Genomic DNA, 13,190 nt, shown 5'->3' with positions numbered 1-13,190 from the left:
AAATCACCTGTGTGCTACGTGTAAATCACCTCTGTCGTACATGTAAATCACCTATGTGCTACGTGTAAATCCCCTCTTTCCTACATGTAAATCATCTGGGTATTGCGTGTAAATCACCTGTGTGTTACGTGTAAATCATCTCTGTCCTACATGTAAACCACCTGTGTGCTACATGAAAATCACCTCTGTCGTACATGTAAATCATCTGGGAACTGCGTGTAAATCACCTATGTGCTACGTGTAAATCACCGCTGTCCTACATGTAAATCACCTGTGCACTACATGCAAATCGAATACGTGCTACTTGTAAATCACCTGCGCGGTAGATGTATATCACTTGTGCAGGACGTGTACGTGTGCATTGCACATATCCTGTGCACGTGAAGATGTTGAATAGGACTTGTGACGTATATGTGCATCACATGTACAGGCGTGCATTTATACAGATGATGCACAAGTTGCATCCGTGCAATTGTACATGTACTATACGGATACTGTACGTGCATTGTGCTGTCTGGGAATAATATTGTGGTCTTTATGAATTATGCATGTGTTCGAACAGAGCATTTAGAGAAAATGTTATAAAATAATTTACATTAAGTTTAGAGAAGGTAAATTTTAAAAAAAAGTTAGGGAAAGTTTCACATTGAAAATATCTCTGCCGGACACTGTGGAAAGAAATTTGGTAACCTTATATAATGGGAAGAATTTGCTGAGTCGAATGGACACCGAACAAGAAGATATTAGAAATAATGGAGGAGAAAATAATAATTTTGAATATAATTGAAAATAGAAAGAGAAGCTGTTTGAAACATTGGTTGAGAAGAAATATCATGAAAGAGTTGCTAGAAGCTATGGTGGCAGGAAAAAGAGGGAGAAGGCAAATGAGGCTACAGTTGATGGACGATATCAAAACAGGAAAAATGTACCTGAAGAAGAAGATGCTAGCTAAAGACAGTAGTGTATAGAAGGTTCTCAGTTGCGGCAAATTACCTGACAGTAATGACAGAATACCTATGATGATGATGGCATTATTTATAACGTTATTGCCAACGAACTCGAAGATCTATTTTCTGATTGGACCACCAGATAATATCAATAGAGCTGGTTCAATTACATTTACAAATATACATCTAAAACATTTCTTGTCCTAACATTAATAGTACTAATATTTGAACATGAGGGCGAATAAGTGTGGGAGTAAAGGAGGTGATTGAGTATGAGTGATTAGGATATAGGTTTCTGGGCATTCGGGATCTATGACCATCTATGGGATGATGTCTCTCGGCAAGCACACAATTCGGGGAAAGAGAACGAAGGAAGCGACCTGGGACCTATAATCTAGGTACTATCCCAATATTTGCCTGATGTAAATGAGGAAAACCCGGGAAAACTTCATTCAAGACGGCTGGCCTGAAATAAACTTTTACACTTTTCCGACCTAATATCCCCACCGGGAATCGAAGCTGGGACTGCTCGCACCGAAGACTAGAGCGTTAGCGACTAGGCCACTGTGAGTGTGAATGAGGTTGAGGGCGTCAGCAATATTTGAGGGTGAGAAAAAGTTCGATAAAGGTAAGTGTGAGTAAGGGTTACGACACAGGGTAACATGACTTCACCCTAGGGTAAAATGACTGTGAAAAGATTATTAAACAATAAAATAAAAATGCTGCATTACAGAAACAGTTTAATACTTTTCTGATCTGTGACTGTAAGAAACACGTGTGAATAAACTGTTTCTTCCAAATTATTGGAAGTTTTTCTTTTTTATTGCCTTTCTCTTTTCCCTATAAATAAAAGTAAAAATAACAGGGTTCAAAGTAGAAAAAACTGCCATAAATCAATAACTATGTCAAATTCCTTGTTCACGCTAAGATTAGCTTCGTTCTTCTTTTTCTGTTAAAGGAGAAATAAAGAAAAATAAAACAGAATCGTTTAGCGTGTTATTCAAACTTCACACGTTTTCCTACAGTTATATGGGAGGATTTTGGGATGAGATTAAGACACAAAAATATTATGTAAGTTTCAACGTTCACGAAAGATGTTTTTGTGATGAAATTCAACATAAATAATAAACCGCACTAAACGTCAAGATGGAGGTCTAACGATTGGCAAATAATGAATATATAATTAAATGTAATATTACTCATATATATATATGTATAAAATAAAATATAGTTCCTCTTGTCTATTATATGCAGAAACAACATGAATATTATACAATGATGTGTATCGAGGCAGTTTTGATTTATTACCAAGTCCATAACTACCTTTCAATTTTATCATTTTATTCGTTATTAGTGTTTCAAGGTGCGGTTATGAAGTACATATTGATCATAAAAATACCCTTCAATTTTTTTTTTTATTGACACACTAATTAGCAAAGTTCAATGTAAAGACTTTGCTGGAGATGTAAGTTGGGTTAGACTTGGATATATATAAAAAAGAGAGTATTACGAAAACTTTTATATCATCCAACTCCCCGTTCTTCCGAAATTCTATACTGTAAAATATTCAATAACAATGCACGTATAACTTTTCGATTTGTTGGCTGGAAATTTAACGATGGGGACAACCTCTATGCCAAAGTTATTTAGGATCATGATCTAAAGCTTAACTATAGGATGGGAAACATATGCACTGCCACCGGGAATCAAATTTGATTCTTCTGGACAGGAGACTAAAATGCCAACTACAGGTCGACAGCAATGACTTGATGTCTGAGATGATGAAATTTCAGAGAGTTCTTTACTAATCGCATTGACATCTACTACTTTACAGTAATTGATTTAGAAGTATTTCTACGTACAGTATCTATTACCTATCGTATTTAACAGTTTGATGGTTTGGTAGGAATATTTAGCTATAATTATAACTGAGCCAGGAATCCTAATTATTGTCGGGGTTTACAGCCATGAGGAAAATCTTTATACTTTTGGAAAGTAAGTGTCGGCGTGGTCCGCGTAACGTAGGTTAGGAAGCTTCTTGCTTAGACTTAGGTAACGTTCTCCATTATTTCTTGGAAGTACAGCTTCCCAACCAAGGGCCGCTTGGTGCAAAGAAGCGTTGCTCCTTTCAGTCTTTTCTGACTCAAGGTATATTGATGCTGTAATAGCCATGGACACAAATATCAAGAGAACTGAGAAGGGAGACTGTGGACCATGGGAACAAGGGTGCTCCTGGTTCAGTGGCGGATCCAGGAGGCGATCGGGGCGATTGCCCCCCCAGAAGAGGAAACTTTTTTATTTTATATATATAAATAAAACCCTGCCAGAGTTTGAAACTGTTAAAAGTAGTTCTAAGTAGTAGTATGACAACCCATCGCCCCACGTGTGGACCCATCGCCCCACGGTGGACAAACACCGTGCTCCTGGGTTTTCTCGGGGTTCCCCCGTTTACTCCCACTTTCTTCATTCCACCATTTTCACTCATTTCTCATTATCACCGTCTCCGTTAGCATAACCGGCATAACTGTGGGACGTTAAACTTAAAGATTTCATTTTCCATTTTTTTCCACCGCCCCCCCCCCCCCAGAAGTCGGTCCTGGATCCGCCCCTGTCCTGGTTTATTGATTGGTTGGTTTTCACGTCCTGGTTTTGATGCTCTCCCACGAGGATCGACCCAGGCATCTCATCTTAACTAAACTCACTTAAGCCAATATACTAGGGAAGTGAGTGGTTATTATATCTGGTTATCCCTAAACACAAAACTTTTTCCATAAACAAGAAGAAAATATAGAAGATTTATATCAGTCTTTCAATCAAATGTAGATACAACTCATGTTGAAATTTCACTTGAAGTGATTCATGGTAAAATCACTAAAAGAATAGTACGTACATCTAAATTTTAAATTATTCCATTCACACTAATATTGTTTTAAAATTGATTGATTTAAAATGCAAAATATTTATTTGATTAATGTATATTTTAAATCAAGGCGACTACTTTTGCATTCAGGCTGGCTATTTTCATTATTTTTTTTCGCATATCGTGTGGCAACGTCTATCATATGAATGAATGCAGTAGCAAACTAGATTTAGTAAGAGTGATAAATGATGTGAAAGACTCTTTGCTGTAGCATTATGTCATGAAGTAGATCTCATCCCATCCCTTGTATGTACATGCTTCACTCTGGTACCCGACGATTACAGCAATTTATCGTAGCAGGCCATTAATCTATCTGACGACAAGTGATACTTATCTGTAGCAACAACAATAACAATTGGTAGAACCTAAGTAAAAACGAAGCATACGAAATTGAGTGAAAGATAATCTCTTTAAGTTCTATTTCTCGGAAAGTAGTACAATCGATATTATATTAAATATGCGTGGTTTATCTTGTGTTAAGCAATATACCGTAGTATAACTGCACTTCTTAATATGTACATTTATATTACCTAACTTGATTCGTGAAAATATTTGTTACGATCATGGTAGTGAGCCTTATAAGATTGCAATGTTAATATATCCATCTGTCTGTTATTCCATATGATAACTCTTGAAAGAAAGCGAATTCTTGAATTCTGCTTCTTTTTTCAATGAGCAGCAAGAGCGAGTACCTCGATCGAGTTCAACAATCCTATAACATCTTCACAGGTTACGTACAGTAACTTCAATGGTGCCTATCCGCATTCTGTTTAAAATCTATATTCCCTAGCTTATATACAACCAGCACAGTAGCAAAGACATATTGGTTGCCTATAGCAAAGGATATTCATTTTTTCTGACTGCATTTATCTCAATTTTCTAGCTTTTACGCAACCGGCACAGTAACAAAGAAATGTTGGTTCCCTATAACATAGGATAAGTGGATTTTCTCACTGCAATTATTTCGGCCGATTTCGTTAATGAAATCAATCCGTAAACATTTTCACGTGTAACAGTACCTATCCATAACCCATATAAGGAATTGCATAATCCTCTTTAATGTTTCTTTTTCAACAGAGTTTATTTGTAAGTAGTATTGCAAAAGAATATTTTTTTTAAAAAAAAATGTATTTTTAAGAACAATTTGGTAGTGCTATTTTCCTTCCTAAAATATCGTTTTTTTAAACAGTCAAATACTTCTTCTTTATATGACGATTGAACCAGTGTTACCAGACCGGTCAGTTGAAAAAGCAGAAGACTCGAAGATAAAAAACAGGAGAAAGCAGTAGACACATAATGGGGCCGCACTTGAGTGCAAATCCAGGGACACCAAAAAATTTGCCAATATTAAGGGGACAGTGGTAAAAACAAGCAGTCCAGAATTCATAATTTTTTCCATTTCAAAATAAAACAATACATAAAAAAATAAATTTGAGTTTTAAGTTTCATATTTTCCGATGATTAGATAATCTTTTAGAGGTAGAAAGGCCCTCATGCCCCCTTTATATTAATAATGTTTGATAGGCACTTGTGTGAAGTAAGACGTAGTGAAAGAGCAAAGTAGAATGGGAAAATGTCTTATCATGCACCTAGCGATAGTATAGCTATATGATACAGTCACATGTGATCGTGATGTAAGACGATTTTTCGCTAACGATCGTGGAGAGGTAATCTAAGCTAGTCTTCCATCCCAAGTCCCAATCTAAACAACACGTACTCGTAAATTTTACAGTAAGTCATAAACATCACCAACCATCATGCATAAAGAAGATGGCGTACAGCTGCATCCTTGTATTCATATTATATACAGCAAAGCTCTATAACTATATGCTCTACAGAGGTTTGTGTATGCATACAGAGAAATTTCATCTTTTTATGAAAGGAAAAAATGAAAATTCATAATAATATAATAATAATATATTTCTTTAACTTCTCGAAGTAAGGAAAAAGCAGGAGATTGTTAACTTTTCATTTTCGTTCGCAGTAGATCAGTAGAACGTAGAAAAAGCAGAAAATCTCCTGCAAAATCAGTAGCTTTGGTAATACTGGATTGAACTCTGAACCCTGAATATAGTAAAATAGAAATTTTCAGAAACTTAGGCTCCATAGTTCTGCCCATTAAATGACATGGTATCTAATAATAATGGTATGAATTCCGTAACAAAACTAAACATAGACTCATCCGCATTTTTTTAAACTGCAATTTCATTCCCAGTCGAAACTGGGCGGGCCACAGAAGGTAACGCCTTCTCTGGGGCCAGGGGAAAAGAGAATTGTTAGAAGCACCTGTTTATAGATGGTATACAGGAAGCTATGGATGGCGTTGGTGTACAATCATTATTATATCTTTAGATGCGGTAGAAGAAGTGCAGTGCAGGAGAGAGATTAGGGACTATAGATATGCAGAACGCTTTGATAGATGCGACGACGTGGGTTATAGGTTGGTGTGGCCTGGTCAAGTTCATGCAGTGCAAGGAGATGGTCAACTGGTGGATAGGCATGCCGTGGTCGTGCAGGAGTCTGATCTAGCAGAGCACCAAGAATTGGATGTGCCTCAGCTATACGGCTCTGTATATAGCGAGTGCGGAGACGATAGAGATGTAAAAGCGTGGGTATGGTGGTGTGCCGATAGACCTCCCTAGTAGGAGTATTTGAGGGTAAGAAATAATCGGTGCGCAGAGCATAGCTACTTCTGGCTTAGTGCCAGAAGTAACTTGAGTAGCTATACTTATGCTAGTCTCAATTCATCAATAAATGAAAATTAAACCTAAAACCTCTTCCATTTCTTAAGAAAGAAATAAAAATTGAAAAAAAAAAAACATTATTGCAAAATATTGTCTTCTTTCATATCTCTATTCCCAACAAAATTAAATCATGATTATGATTTTTCAGCGACATCTAATAATTAACAGCAGCAAAATTAATATCTTGTATAGTGCCGTCGTCGCTAAGGAAGGACAGAGATTACCAGAGAAGCTTCATTCCATTACCATAATTAATTCCTTCTCCTTTACCCTAAAGGCACGTTCGTTGAAAGCAAAAATTAATAATACGTAATAATAACAGTTTTAACAGATAGTTCCTTTACCTATTTATTTACGGTAGTTCGATCCTTCGTGGGTTACTTCAGAATTAGAGCCTTCGGTGCGGAAAAGCCGAGTTCCAACTTTATTTATGGTGTTTCAGATTCTACTGTAAGCTGTATGAAGTATGTTTCAACGCTGAAAAAGAATGTTAAGCTATATTACTTGCATTTTTGTCTGAACAAAGATTATTAAAGCTTTAACAAAACTCTTTTGTAAGTGAATAGAAGTGAATTTCGTTTTACGAGGAGAAATTAGAGTAGACTTTCAATTTATAGGGGATTCAATTTTGAAACCGAAAATAATAGATCAGTCACTTTTGGTTGCAAAAATCTTTAAATTCCACGTCCCACAATTATGCCGGGTAGGCTAAAGAAGATGGTGATGATGAGAAATGGAGGAAATGGTGGAGTGGAGTTCATTTGGCGCGAGCTGGAATCGAAGCAAGGATCGCATGCACCAGAGCTGAACGCTCTACCACTGAGACACCGCGGCCCTACTTTTGATTGCAATAGGTTTATAAGATTGATAATTTAATCTGCTCTTGGGACACTGTATCCACATCAAAAATAGTTTCTTTTACAGTTCTTGTTCCATAACAGGGGCGTATCCAGGACGGATTTCTGAATGGGGGGTGGCGATGGCTTGTACTACTGCTACTTAGAGCCAGTTTTAAAAGCTCCAAACTCTGGGATGGGTTTTATTTATATATAAAATAAGATAGTTTCCTCTTCTGGGGGGACGATCGCTCCCCCTGGATTCGCTCCTGCTCCATAAGAATAATTTTTTAACAAGAAATATTATTGGTTTTCACTATTTCCGGCTTCAGTACAAGACTAAGAGCTCCCATTGGATCAGTAGTATCATTTGGGCCTTCCAGGAGCATAAATTACCCCATTCCCTGAGTTCGAGATATGTAGCTATGCAGGACCGGATCCAGGATTTCTTGAAGGGGGGTCCACCAATAACTACCACTACATTTGATTTAAATTTTTAAGTTTTTGAATGCCTTTAGCCATCTGTGGTGTGAATGAGAAATGTTACTTTGTTCAGTGAATCCTTTTCCATCAACCTTCAGAAGATCGACTTTAAAACTAAGCTTTCTTTAAAGCCTCAAACGGACACATGACATCAGAAAGTTTCGGAAAATGTTGCTTTCTCATTGCTATAGGTTCTCAGTATATTTACAGTGAAGGGGTGCATGTGCTCCGGTGCACCCCCACCCTAAATCAGGCGCTGTAGCTATGCATTTGATCAATAATGTAAAAATTTAAAATATGAAAATGTACTTATATGGGAGAGAATTATAGGACTCTCCACCCCAAGACAAATTTGAAATTACGCTATACCGTACTCATAGGAAAATATTCTAGAGATGCTGCATGTATGTAAAAGTATTACTTGTCTACTCCATTTACTGTTTCCCCTCTATGGAAATCAATATTCGAACCGGATTTCTACCACTTCTGGTTTTAGTAGATGAAAAAAATAACAGAGAAGATTATCTACCTAGGTGTATATTAAAATGCTAGGTTTATATGTTTGTGGCCAAGAAAATTTTATATGTTTGCGAACGTTTATATGTATATGGCCGATTTTTTTTTTTTTTTGACAATGATGTCACTGAAACCAAACTCTAGAAAGACGCCGTTTTCACTGAGCAACTGCAAATTTTGTGTAGATTGTACAGTTCTAAGTTAATATTAAAAAAAAAAGAACATGGCCGTTATTTCTTCATTGCGTTTGTAGGGGTACACTGGAAGTGTTGAAATTTAGAAAAGTAAAGCATCATATCCTACGAGTTATACATCCTAACACCACATATTTGTATACAGGAGTTGTATATATATCAGGTGTTTGTTTCATGGCCAAATGAGAATGAAAAGCGAAGGATAACCATTTCTCCAGTCTAAGGTGAATCTTTATAGTTTGGAGTGTTTTGCTTAATGAGCACCATATATCACTGACATAATAATTAATTGTATGTGCACTGTATTTGCTTATTACATATTGCATGCAAGAAGGAAGAAAACTCTGTTCATATATGAATCAGGAACTCCAACCGGACGTAGGCTCTAATTGCAAACGCTACGAGATATTGAAAAAATAATCGAAAAAATCTCCCCTTTGTGGTACCCCTTCCCTATTTTTATCAATACGTCTTTCATTTGTGTCTGTAAAGGAACATGTACAGGCGTTGTGAGGAATGACAAGGAGATTCATGCTTATATGTGATAGCATCATACGCTGTGTAGAGAGCACAGATTCAGCAGATTCGGCTAGTTATATATATATATATATATATAGCCCCCCCTTGACGCTCAGGTTTACACTGGATAAAATGGGCTTCAATCCTGCTTTACACTGGATAAAACGGCAAACTATGGTTTAGCCCCTCCCTTGATCATATCCTGGATCCGCCACTGTATATATATATATATATATATATATATATATATATATATATATAGTGCGTCCCACTAGCTTTCGAACGAGAAAAAGCGTTATAATTTCCTAACAAATATACATAGGAAAATGAAATTTACAATACACGTACCTTGTTTCATGCTGAATACATGACCGTCACAGCAGGTGCTGAAAGTGTCCTCCCTGGACGTCAAAACACGTTTGTACACGGCGTTTCATATTGTGAAAAGTCCGATGTAGATTCTCCGGTGTGATCTCATGAATCGCATTCTCAATGTTGTTTCGCAACTCTTGCAGTGATCATGGGTTGTTTCTGTAGACACAACCTTTAAGAAAACCCCATAAGAAGAAATAAGGTGCTGTCAAATCCGGGGATCTTGGCGGCCACAATCCTTTGCAGATTATCCTTTCACCAAAAAAGGACTCAATTTCTACCATGGCCACGTTGGAAGTATGGCATGTTGCTCCGTCTTGTTAGAAATAACCACGACGCAGTTCTTGATCGTCCAGCTGATTCACAAATTCACTGAAGATGTGTAAGTAAACTTGTGTGTTTACTGTATCTTCAAAGAAGATGGGTCCAATGATACGCTGTCGGGAAATTGCACACCGAACTCCCACCTTCAAGGGATGAAGTGGAATCTCATGGTACACATGCGGATTTTCGGCGGCCCATACCCGAGTATTCTGCGAGCTCACATAACCGGAGAAATGGAACCAAGCTTCATCTGTGAACCAAGTATAGTCTAGGATTCCTGGATTGTCATGCAACAAAGCTTGCAACCAACGACAATACATCACGCGATTTTCGCAATCTGTAGTCCTCAACTCCTGGACGACTGTAACGCGATACGGAAACAGCTTGGCTCTTTTGGCGGCTCTTTTCACAGTTGACTTTGACACCCCTACCTCTTGTGATAATCGACGCAAGCTCTTCTTAGGGGACTGCAAAAGACGTTGCCGCACATTCTGTACTGTCTTCTCGGACATCCGTAGACGCGCGCCTCCATGTCCCGTAAGCAACGTTCCTGTTGTTTCGAACTTGTTCACCAAATTATGTATTGATGATTTCGATGGTCCTTTACGGCATCCAAATTCACGGCAAAATTCACGTTGAACGGTCTGATACGATCCCGATATCCAATATTTTTTAACAATGAACACGCGTTCCTGTACGGTGTACAGAACCATCCTCGCGATGCAGCGACTCGAGTCACACTAACGCACGCGTACCACGCCAAGCAGCACTTCCCCTGGCGCCACTTATCGTCTTTGTTTTGACGTGTGCGCTTCCGTTCAACCCTTTCTCGTGTTTAGCATGAAACAAGGTATGTGTATTGTGAATTTCATTTTCTTATGTATATTTGTTCGGAAATTATAACGTTTTTTTCGGGTTCAAAAGCTAGCGGGACGCACTATATATATATATATATATATATATATATATATATATGAAAGTAATGAGCATGATGTACCCTGACTCAACAATCCACCGCAGTGCGCGCTGCCGGCGAGTAAAATGTAGTGGGTGGTCTGTCCTTCCAAACGCGCCCGGAGTCAGTCTGCTGCGAGCAGTGACAGCGTGTGGATGTCGATCCGCGTGAAGCACGTTTTTACAAGTTGTAACACGGCGCGATGGAGGGTTCGCTCGAACAACGCTACGCCATAAAATTTTGCGTCAAGTTGGGTAAGAATGCTACGGAAACTTACCAGATGCTGAAAGAGGCCTACAAGCAGGAGTGTTTGTCAAGATCTCAGGTCGGAAAATGTCACAAGTCGATCAAGGAGGGTCGGGAGGAGGTCGCCGACGAGCCCCGTTGTGGACGCCCAACAACGGCCAGGACCGACGACAACGTTAACCGTGTGCGTGAAGTGTTGCGCTCAGACTGGCGTGTGAGCATTCAACAAATCGCGGACACCCTAAACATGTCAACATTTGCGGTACATGGGATAGTGACCGAGGACCAGCAAATACGAAAGGTCTGTGCGAATCTTGTGCCGAAGGTGTTGACGAAGGAACAAAAAGAATTTCGAGTTTTGCGCTGCAAGGAGTTGTTGGCATTGTGTGAAAGTGATCGGTCGTAACTGGAGACGAATCCTGGATGTTCGAATACGATCCAGAATCCAAAAGGCAGAGTGCGGAGTTGCGCACCTCATCCTCCCCCCGCCCAAAAAGGCGCGCATGAGCAAATCCCGAATCAAAACCATGCTCATTGTCTTCTTCGACGTTCGAGGAATCATCCATTTCGAGTTTGTGCCACCAGAACAACCTGTCAACGCAGGATTTTATCTAGAAGTGCTCAAAAGACTGAAACGCAGGGTCGCCCATGTTCGAAGTGACATCAAAGACTCAATGAAACTCCACCACGACAATGCACCAAGTCACACCACCTTCACCGTCGTCGACTTCCTGGCCCGGAGCAGAACCCCAGTGGTCCCCCACCCCCTATAGTTCTGACCTGGCTCCTATAGTGACTTTTTTTTTGTTTCCCCGTTTGAAGAGACACCTCAAAGGAAAACATTGGGACTCCGTGCAGAACATTCAAGCCCATGTTACAAGGTTTTTAAAAGCCATTCCAGCTGAGGACTTTAAAGATGCTTTCCAGGCGTGGAAAACACGTCTCCAGAAGTGTATCGATGCAGAAGGAGCGTATTTTGAGGAATTTTAAAGATTTGTAACAATCAGAACAATAAAACAGTTTTTTCTAAAGCAATGTTCATTACTTTCATAATGAACCCTATATATATACCTTCGACACAAAATATATATGAAAAAGTACTTCTCTGTATCTTTTACCTTTTTGTATATGATGATCAGTGCTTGAAAACGGGAAATCGCAGGTTTTTACCACTTTCTGTTTGAATAGATCGAGGATAAGGTCGACAGGAGTTTTCATTTTTTTAAAAAGAAATCAAATAGCTTTACCAACTCGATATGTTCATGATTTTAACTTCGACTAAGGATATAGGAAGAATTCGGAATTTTATTTCATCGAAATATGTGTGATTATTGAGAAATTCGAAAAAAATGAAGCTACTGGGCCTGGGAGGCCCCGGTTGCCCGGATAAGGGTTAATCGTATGGTTAGCAACGCTATGAACAAATTGTCGAGAAACATAGTGATTCCGTGGAACATCGTAGTTTGTTATACAAATTTAACTTGCACGTATTAATCTGTTTGTTTTATAGCTTTTACACGAGCGTTGAAAATCGTTTGGATCTCATGAGAAAAGAGTAACAAACACAGAAAACTATTAGAAGAAATACAGAAAATAAATAAATATATATATATTGTGTTCTCTGCGAGGAAATGAATTTCAACTACATCACGCAAATTATTAAATATTTAAAAATATATGTATTGTGAACCAACTGGTGACCAAGAATGAAAACTTAGAAAATAAATAAATTTTTACAGCTCATTCAAGTGGGTGTCCATCACACAACAAGTAGACGGTATCTTCCTTGCTAAATATATAAAATTGGGTACCTTGTATGCGTAGGTGGATCCAGTGGGAAGGAAAGGGGAAAAAGGCCAGGTCTGTTCATAAATAAAATTAAAGTAAGTCTAAGTAGCCCCCTTCCCCCAAGAGTCCGTTCTAGAACCGCCCTTTCCTTGTATGCTAGCTAAAATATTTTTAATACAAGACAAATTATTTCATTCGGAGTCAAACGGTAAATTCTAGCTCTAATCTCAAACATACCAGTACGAAGGAAAACCTTGACATACAAGAAATTCAGAATTTCCATTGCTGGTACTTCGAACATGTTAAAGGTTACCTATAATTTAGTGTTTAAGTGAAAATATGACCA

The 13,190-nt window shown here is 38.4% G+C and overlaps 1 pseudogene; it reads left to right on the top strand.

Annotated features, from left to right (window-relative positions):
* Positions 1–11,012: 11,012 nt before the first annotated feature.
* Positions 11,013–11,462, top strand: LOC145685462 (protein GVQW3 pseudogene; annotated as a pseudogene).
* The last annotated feature ends 1,728 nt before the right edge of the window (positions 11,463–13,190 follow it).

Source organism: Thermobia domestica, chromosome 5, assembly GCF_964235325.1.
Source record: "Thermobia domestica chromosome 5, izTheDome1.hap1.1, whole genome shotgun sequence".
NCBI lineage: Eukaryota > Metazoa > Arthropoda > Insecta > Zygentoma > Lepismatidae > Thermobia > Thermobia domestica.
This window is presented reverse-complemented; position numbering and strand designations above follow the sequence as displayed.